The sequence below is a fragment of the Tupaia chinensis genome, unplaced genomic scaffold (genome assembly GCF_000334495.1).
Source record: "Tupaia chinensis unplaced genomic scaffold, TupChi_1.0 Scaffold143913_1, whole genome shotgun sequence".
NCBI lineage: Eukaryota > Metazoa > Chordata > Mammalia > Scandentia > Tupaiidae > Tupaia > Tupaia belangeri.
In genome coordinates, this window is record NW_006203764.1 from 2,087,900 (window position 1) to 2,097,301 (window position 9,402).

General features: G+C 39.8%; 2 protein-coding genes across 3 annotated transcripts in view; one reads left to right on the plus strand and one right to left on the minus strand.

Moving 5' to 3' along the window:
- PPP4R4 (protein phosphatase 4 regulatory subunit 4) overlaps nucleotides 1–8,384 on the minus strand; it is a 128,399-nt gene extending 120,015 nt beyond the window's left edge. The window contains exon 1 of one of the 2 annotated variants that reach the window (XM_014582905.2): nucleotides 8,229–8,384. The gene's annotated coding sequence lies outside the window, so the exon portion shown is untranslated. The remainder of the gene's footprint in view (nucleotides 1–8,228) is intronic. The other variant, XM_014582904.2, reaches the window with a different exon arrangement.
- Nucleotides 8,385–9,136: 752 nt separating this feature from the next.
- Nucleotides 9,137–9,402, plus strand: part of IFI27L2 (interferon alpha inducible protein 27 like 2) — a 46,978-nt gene continuing 46,712 nt past the window's right edge. Inside the window, 1 exon segment of the mRNA XM_027767080.1 lies at nucleotides 9,137–9,223. The gene's annotated coding sequence lies outside the window, so the exon portion shown is untranslated.

Sequence of the window (9,402 nt, forward strand, 5' to 3'; positions counted from 1 at the left end):
ACCTCCTTTCTTAAAAGGCAACCTTATAACCAAGAGTCTAGAAGAAAATCATTTTGTATGCTGTATAGATACACAGTTATTAAATGTAAATTTAAGAAATGTAAATAATAGGTTTTTTTAAGTTTTAAAAGACTCACCTAATTAGAAAACTCTCCTCTCCCTTGCCAATGGCAACCTGTAACATTATAGCAAATGGTATTCTCTGGACTGCTCACAGACTTCCACTCACCAATGGAGTTATAACCAAGAGTCTGCTGCATTTGTTCCCAAACTAGTCTACCTCAGCTTCACTTGATAATGTATTAGGTCATCAGGAAAGTCATAACATTTTTTTCTATGTCAAAAATGCATCATCCCTTTTGAAGAAACAATGTAATACACTGTAAAGTTATATGTAATCCAATGTAATATGAAGAAGATATGATGATAAAAAATTTAAAAAATTAAAAATTAAAAAAAATTTAAAAAAAAAAAATGCATCATGACTTTCCTGACAACTCAATAGTTACATAATTTATTATATAAATATATTAAAGCAAAAAGTGAGTCGTTTCTATGAAACCTAAATTGAAAGTTTTAGAAAAACTCAATAAAGTTCACAATGAAAACTGCTACTGAACTAGGGAAGAACAAGACAACTTATATTTTATAAGTAAAAATAACATAAAAACCTAGGACAATGTTTTCAGACCGCTTCATAAGCATCTTTAAATTCTGACACAACTTCACAACTTTAAAAGAAGCTGAACTTGACACCATAAATACATTATGGGAGTAAGTTATGCAAGGAAGAGGATTCTGAAATGCAGTCAGCAGACCAACAGAGGTCATGGTGGGGAGGGAGGGGGCCAGCAGGTGGCATGGTGGTTAAGGCATGAGCTCCCATATGGCTGACCACAGTTCTTATCCCAAACCTGGTGGCTTGAGAATCACACCTGGAGCATGTGCATGCATGCCCAAAATTCCAAAAGGAGCAGAGAGGTGAAGGGATTGTGGCATGGCCATCCCCCCAGGGTATGATTTATCACTTTATATCACTGTCTTTCTCTGGCAAGCACACATAGCCTATGGCAAAAATCTTAAAAAAAAAAAAGAAATTAAAAAAAGGTCATGTCCCTACATTACAAGATTAGCAAAGTATTTAAATTTGACATTAAAATATGTTGAAGACATGTATTATTTTGATGATTCCCCACTTTAGCCTGTTTTTTGGATTAATAAACCAAGTACCATCCCAATTGTGACAGATTAAACAGGCCTCTCCTATGAGTCAGCCCCATAGCACAGTGTTGATTCCCCACTCAGGGAAACTGGATCCCACAAAGCCACCACCATCTGCATCTCCAGGCTGGTCAGCCTAAAAAATCCACTCCAGGCATGCATGCCAGTGGCCAAGATCCAACGCACTGAAGAAATGGAAGAAAGGAATCACAGTGCAATCAACTCTATGGAGGGTACTTCGCTCTCTTTCTCTCTCTCTCACTTTCACGGGCATGTGCTCCATCATGAATAGAAAGAAAAGGAGAGAGACAGAGAGAACTAGGCAAGCAATACTGGTCACTCAAGATCACACACATACACATGTGCTCTCGCTCACTCCCACTCACGCACACTCTCTTTAACACATACAAACACACCATGACTCACTAAAATAGTACTACAAGGCAGAAGGCATTTTTTAAAAAACGAAAATCAAGACTATAAAGAGAACGTGAAACGCCAGGCGTGTGTGCGTGCATGCCCAAGATCCCAAGAGGAGAATGGAGGAGAAGGGATCGTGGCGTGGCCATCCCCCCTGGGGAGTGATTTCTCGCTTTCTGTCTCTCTGTCTCTGTCTGGCGAGCGCACGCGCCCTACAGCAAAAACCTCTCCATTAAAAAAAAAAAAGAGAGAGAGAGAAAGAGAACGTGAAAAAAAAATAGAAGATTTTAAAAATAAAGGTGTACAAAGGAGTTTTTCATATAACTTTTCACTTTTGGATAGAAAATAAAATAGGTATTTTGAAAGATAAAAGAGTCAAAAGTGGGACCAGCAGTTAGCATAATGGCTATGTCGCTGGACTCCCATGTAGTTGACCACGGTTCGCGTCCTCGACCCAGTGGCTTAAAACTCATGCCGGGCACATGTACGTGCCCAAGATCCCGAGAGGAGAATGGAGGAGAAGGGATTGCGGCGTGGCCATCCCCCAGGGGGGTGATTTCTCGCTTTCTGTCTCTCTGTCTCTGTCTGTCTGGTGAGTGCACACACCCTATAGCAAAAACCTCTCAAAAAAAAAAAAAAAAGAAAAGAAAAGAAAAAAAAAAAAAAAAAGGGGGATGCCAACATCCTCAGAAGGGTTTAGCCATAGCAGTTTCCAAACCTCTTTTTTTTTTTTCCACCACTAATTTGGCTGCAGAAATCTCTCTGTTCCATCACTAGGTGGAGCACTTACTCAAAGGAAGTTGGGGGAACAGAAAAAAAAAAAAAAAGGAAACTTCCTAAAGAAACACTTTTTCTGACTGTCTTTGGCAGGCAAAGTGCAAAATGTTTTAAAACTCACAACACAAAATGAAAAATAATTTAAAAGTCACAAGTGGCTTTAAAAGTAAGCGACTCTGAGGTTAAGCTAGGAACATTTTAACCAATCAACATATCTAATGTATAATATAAATGCCAAATATTGCTTAAGATAAGGTCATTTGGAAGAAAATATAAATCTGTAAGACGGGTTGACCTTACTATCACTCAGTTAAAAATCCACAGTTATAACTTGCATTATAATTCCAGTTACTGATAAATAACTATTAGCAAAGGAAGTTAATTATTACTAACTTCAGTGCTATCCTGTTACTTTACTAAATTACTGGAATCCAAAATCATCTCCTTTAAAAGTCTGACATAGCAAGGAAATGAGAAGAGAAAGGAGAAGGGAATGCATTAACTGGATGCCCATTATATGCCAAGGGCTCCACACATTACACAACCACTGCAGAAAAGAGAATTAGCTCCATTTTACAGCTGAGAAAACCCTAAGTAACATGGTAATGGTCACAAAGACAACACATGGTAGACTAAGGTATATATAACAAGACTGGCCCCATAACCTAGTGGCTAAGGAAGTCAGATCCCACCTGGTTGACCTCAGGTCGAATCCTAGCCCCTGTGGCTTGAAAAACAGGCCAGGTGCATGTTTGTCTCCAAAATTTCGAGAGGAAGGAAAAATAAAGAGAAAAAAATCACAGCATGACCATGGCACAATAAGAGGTTTCCTCTTTCTCTCTCTCTTTCCCCCCCTCTCTCTCTCTCTCTCTCTCTCTCATACACATACACACACACACACACACATATGCACATTCCCTCTGTTAAAAAAAAAAAAGAAAAAGAATCAGGATGTAACCTCAGTCTGTCTGTTGCTATTGCCCACAATACAAAAAACTCAGAAATTGCTTAGCTCATCATCTAGGATTTTGGTCAACTTAAATATGTTTCCTTCCAGTAAAAGGTTTATGTTTATACTTCAACAAAGGGGAAAAAAGGACCAAAACAACAACATAAAATATAGCGTATCCTCCAAGAGCTTACAGTCTATTAAGGCAATACAGTGAAGGCTTGTAGAGCAATGATTAACCACCAGTTGAGGGATGCAGCCACCGTATGATACGGCAGAAGCTCAGGGAAGTCTGAGTTGGGATCCATGTGATTTCAGCAGTTAGGGAAGGCCTTACAAAAAAATGTACAGATAGCTGGGTCTAGGCATGGTAAATGCTGGATAGATACAGTGAAAGGGTATTCTAGGACAAGAAAAGGTAAAGTAAGGATGAACACAATATATCTGAGTAATGGAAGAGGCAAGCATGATTGCTTTAAAAAGTGAATTGAGTGGAAACAACCCAAATATTCATCAGCTGATGAATGGGTAAGTACAGTGTAGTGTATCCATATAATACTATTCAACAATAAAATGTAAAGGCCAGCAGGTGGCGAGTTGGTTGAGGTGCTGGACTCCCACATGGCCCTTCCATGATTCAAGGCCTCGTCTGGTGATTTGCTCTCTCACTTTCTCTCTTTCTGGTCAAACTGAAATAATAATAAAAACCAAATTAAAAAAAAAAACAATAAAATGTAATAAAGTATTTATATAAGCTACAACATGGGTGAAAATATTACGCTCGGTGAAAGTCATGGAAAGCTACATACTGAATGATTCATTTATAGGAATGTCTAGAATAGGCTAATTCAGAGACAGGAAGCAGATTAGTGGCTCCCAGTGGCTAGGAAGGTTGGGAAGTAAAAAGTAACTAATAGTACGGGTTTCTTTCTGGGATGATGAATATCCTAACACTGGCTGTGTGATAGCTGCACAATTCTGTGAATACGGTGCAACTCACTGACCTGTATACTTTAAATAGGTGGACTACATGAAATATGAATTATAGCTCAAGAAAAGCATTTGAAAAAGTGAGGGATCGGTGAGACATCACGTTGCACAGCTAAGATGGAGTCACTTATGGAGTATTCTGAATGCCTGACTGTGGGTCTAGAATTTATCTAGCGAACAATTAGAGATAGATGAGTAAAGGTACACTTAATGAAAGCATACATACTTAGGACTTTCCTCTAGCAAAATTACTCATACATTTTAAGTAGGTTCCTAAAATATATGCCAAAATCATAAATAAGAGAAAGAACAGGAAAAAGATGCTATGATATGATTTTGACTAAGACACAAGCTGTGAGTATTAGGAAACTTGTTTTGCTGCAGTGCTAAATGCCACAGATGGGTATATCAGCATCCTATTTATGCAAAACTACAAATGCATCTGTGTCAAATCTTCAAATACCATAATGTTCTAAACTTAATTATGAAAATAGTATTAATAATGAACTTGTCATATTTTATAGCAAGATAATTAACAGTGTAATTTGTTTTGCATTGGATGACAATATTCTGTATATAATGCTTTTATTAGATAGTAGATTCAATTTAAATGCTATCAAACCTCCACTAATATAAAGCATTTCCTACTAATACTTACAGATATGACTCTGAATTCTCATTTAACATAATATTCCAAAATGGGAATTTTTTTTTAGAGGCTTTTGCCTTAGGGTGTGTGCGCTTGCACAGAGACAAAGACAGTGAAGGGAAAGTAAGAAATCACCCACCGACCCCCCTGGGGGGGATGGCCACACTGCAATCCCTCCTCCTCCATTCTCTTCCTGGGATCCTGAGCATTCATGCCCAGTGTCAGTTTCAAGCCACCGGGTCTAGGACTCGAACCATGATGGGAGTCCAGCAATGGAACTGCTACACCATTTGCTGCACACCCCCAAATGGATTTTTTAAGTTTTATTAGCTGATTTGTTAATATTTCCTTCATGAGAGAATGAAAGTGACAGGCAACCCCATAGGATCTTGTCATGCCACAATCCCCCTCAATCCAGCCTTCCAGTCAGTCAGGATCATGAGCATCCCCATCCCGCATGTCAAGCAGACTAAAGGATTTGAACCCAGAGCCTTTCACATGGCTCCAGCATCATGTAGTAGTGCCCTTTCACCTGTGTCATTGATGCTGGGCCCTAAAATAGTTTTTAAAAAATACAAGAAAAATCAAATCTGACACACTAAAACACAGAGCAAATTCACATGTACATACATACATGAATATTAAACATATCCAATAGAAGAAAAAGTAAAGTACTTTAAAAAAAAAAAAAGACCTGAAAATGACTGAGAGGGAAAAATCAGGACTTGGTATTAGGTTCTATAGCACTGTAAAGTACAAATGAAAAATAAAGAACTAAACTATATTTAAAATAGAAGACTCAACCAATACATTAAAGCAGATGAGGAGGCTTTTAAACAGAGGTGAAGTTTGGAACGTGTCTATGAGACAATCTTCCCCCACCCTGATCCCAGGGAAAAAAGCAGCTTTCGGGCAGTCTTGGCATTATTCTGGGAGCTGGCCTAAAGGTGAAATTCCAGTTTCTCCCTCCCAGGAGATAGTGAGATGGTAGGAATAAAAAGAAAAACTCAGCTGGAGAACCCATACACAACCTAACTAGTGTTCACCTTCTGAGTCACCTTGCAAACCTCCTTCGAGGAAGGTGAGCCACGAGAAGGTAAAGGAAACATCATGTCTCTTAAAACTTTGTCTGAGAGGGCCCATATATTTCTATAAGGGCTTTGTACATTGCAGAACTGAGCAAAAGTTATGTTGTGTTTGAGAAAGAGACAATTTAGACAACCTGATTCACTAACAAATGATAAAAGCAAAGTAGAAAACAAGGTTTTCTTAAAAAAGAAGCCTTATCACTGGTATCTAGACTAGGGTATCTGCTGTCACAAGTAGAGCAAGATTCTCTATTTCCTAAATGTAAGCCAGTGTTTATGCTAAAGGAAAAGACTTCAGTAAGAGTAAGACCTCATTCAAATAATTAGCTGCTGCATGGTTAAAAGACATTTATCTAAACTTTCATCAACTGTAGTTACTGTAAAAAAACGACAGGAAAAGGCAAAGGAAGACAATTATTGTTCACCATATTAGATATAATTATTAAGAAATAAAGTACTTTAAATATAACACAATAAAATATCGAAATGAAATGTTGAATTGGATTATTTTCTAAGTATACTAGTAAGTACTGCTAATTGATATATAAAATAAATTTTTTTTTAATAAATCGGTGGGAAGGATGAGAGCATGCTACCATAGATGACCAAAAGGGAAAAGAATAACATCAACATAAAGTCTAAAGCCTAAGAATCAGAAACATTTTTAATGACAGACTTATTGGAGGGAATAGGATAATTTTGAGCATGCTGATATTCTGACTAAAGAAAGAACAGAATTCAAGATGCCTCTAGTAAGCTAAAGAATTCAGCAAACAGAAGTCCTGGAGAGAGACTGTTACAGGATCACTCAATGAATAACACGGAGCTGGAAACATGATCTATAAACACGAAGGGAGGAGAAACTTGCCAGTACCTGAAACTGGACCTGAGCTAAGGGAAACAAGGATGACAAATATCCTCAGAGGTAAATAACACTAGTTTTCAAAATCCGACTCTGAAAAACAAAACTAAACAAAAAAGTGAAAGTTATCAATAATTTGCCAAAATGGGAAAAAGTGTTATGCCATTTTAGGACATTTTTTGGAAGTAAATGTATACAAAATGCCTTGGGGAAATTTCTGCTTCTGAAGTATTTTCATGGGTATGTTCATTAATGTTCATTGTATTAGCTTTTAACAAGATAGAAATCTACGATCCAATTTAAATAGTTCAGAAAAATCTTGAAAAGTGATTCTATAGACCCTGTGAGATTGTTTGAAACTGGGGACCAGCAGTTAGCGTAATGGCTATGTCGCTGAACTCCCACATAGTCAACCATGGTTCAAGTCCCAGACCGAGTGGCTTAACCTCACGCCGGGCCTGTGTGCCTACATGCCCAAGATCCCAAGAGGAGAATGGAGGAGAAGAGACTGCAGCGAGGCCATCCTCCTGGGGGAGGGGGGGGGTCTCGCTTTCTATCTCTCTGTCTCTCTCTGTCTTTCTGGCGAGCGAACGCACCCTATAGCAAAAACCTCTCAAAAAAAAAAAGAGAGAGAGAGAGATTGTTTGAAACTTCTGTAAGGGTAGGTTCAATTCAATTAAAAAACTTCTCAAGCAAAATTATAATGCTCACACAGCAAAAGTAATATAAAGAGGCTATATAGAGCAGCAAATTGAACTACCATATTTGTGGGGCTTTTTTTCTACAGAGTTAATATTCATACTCCAAAATGAACTAAAAATAATTTTTTATAAGGAGAAAAAATTTATTGGAATTACAATGCTAGTACAAAATAAGGGCCAGACCTTGGGGCATACAGCCTGAAAAATGCACTTAAAATAATCATGGGATACTCTTACATATCATCTAAACTTACTGAATCTTATATGAGAAAAACCAAAGCCAGAAAAGGAAAAAAGGTTGAGGTTTAATATATACTACAAGTTGTTCTACTCCTCCTCCTCTAAGCAATATTGTATAAATTAGGTATCTCAACTGATTCCAGTTCTCAAATTCCTAAGTCCATACCTAAATCTAATTTACAACATAATTAAGTGGTGTGCATACAAAAATACCCCGTTCCCTTCCGGTGGCTAGGTAAATCTGAACACCACTGTAAGTGACATTTCAGAAAGCATTCACCCTGCCGCCACCGGGAAACAACAGCAGTTTCACAGAAAGATTAGGAAATACCTGAGCAGATAAACGGCCCTTTCAATATCACTGAGGTCTTCATCAACTGTCAGTCTTTCTATTTCTTCTGGTGTCTGTTAAGTCCAAAATACAAATTAGGCACACAAACGTGAGGTCAGTCTTGCCCCCACCCCCAGCCACCCTTAAAGAGTACAGACTAATGAAAAAGTTTCACCATGAAGCATTAACAGTGAAAACTAATCAAGGGTCTGGGGATTCCACTTAATATCAACCAGAGGTCTAATTAGGTGGTTGAGTTTTGGAGGCTTTGTTCTGGGTTTTGTTTTTTTTTTTTTTGTTTTTTTTTGTTTTTTGTTTTTTTTTGGGAGGGGGTTTGCTTTGTTTCCTGTTTTAACTCTTCTAGAATGCATCTTGAGAATTACATCGTGGCTTCTGAACCTTGCTGAAATCAATTTCATACGCATATACCTAATACGCGCGCGCGCACACACACACACACACACGCATACACACACTTTTTCTCCCTAATATCCCAAGGCCGTTTCTCTGGCATTTTCCACTCTAGGAATTGCTAAGAGGGGGATGGATGCAGACTGCAACCGCCTGGGAATGAAAAGGACGAGATCTAGAGTGAGGAGGGCGGGGGAGGGGAGGGAACAAACTGAGCTGGAAGGAAATCAAAGTGGAGATACTGCGGCAGGTGGAAGTGGGAAGAGCTAAAGGAGCTATTAAAGGCTGGCGGGGGGTAGTGGGGTCCTTAAACTAGGACCGCCAGCAGAGGGTTGGGGGGCTGGTAGATGACTCCGCCGGGTGGGGTGAGGGACGGAAAGCTCAGGTCAACTCCCTCAAAGGGGTGGAGGGGCAGGGTCGCAGATGGAGTCCCGGTGCGGCTGCGAGGAAGGAAGTGCGACGTCTCGGGAGGGGGCCGCAACCAGGACGACTCTGAGAATGGGTACTGGTCGCGACGTGAAGGGAGGCCGGGCCGTTCTGGGGACAGCGGGATGCGGGCTCCATCGAATTTGGGGGCGAAGGAGGTAGGTGGGACCTGGGGCGTCTCACAGGTTAGAGGAGCGAGGACTCTGGACTGAGCGGAGGGCCTGGGGCCAGAGCGGGGACCCTGGGGACAGGGCTGGAGTGACAGCCAGGAGAGGACGGGGAGAAGCGGCTGCGGCTTCGAGGCGCAGCTCCTCAGGGGCCAGAGGAAGGGCCTGCC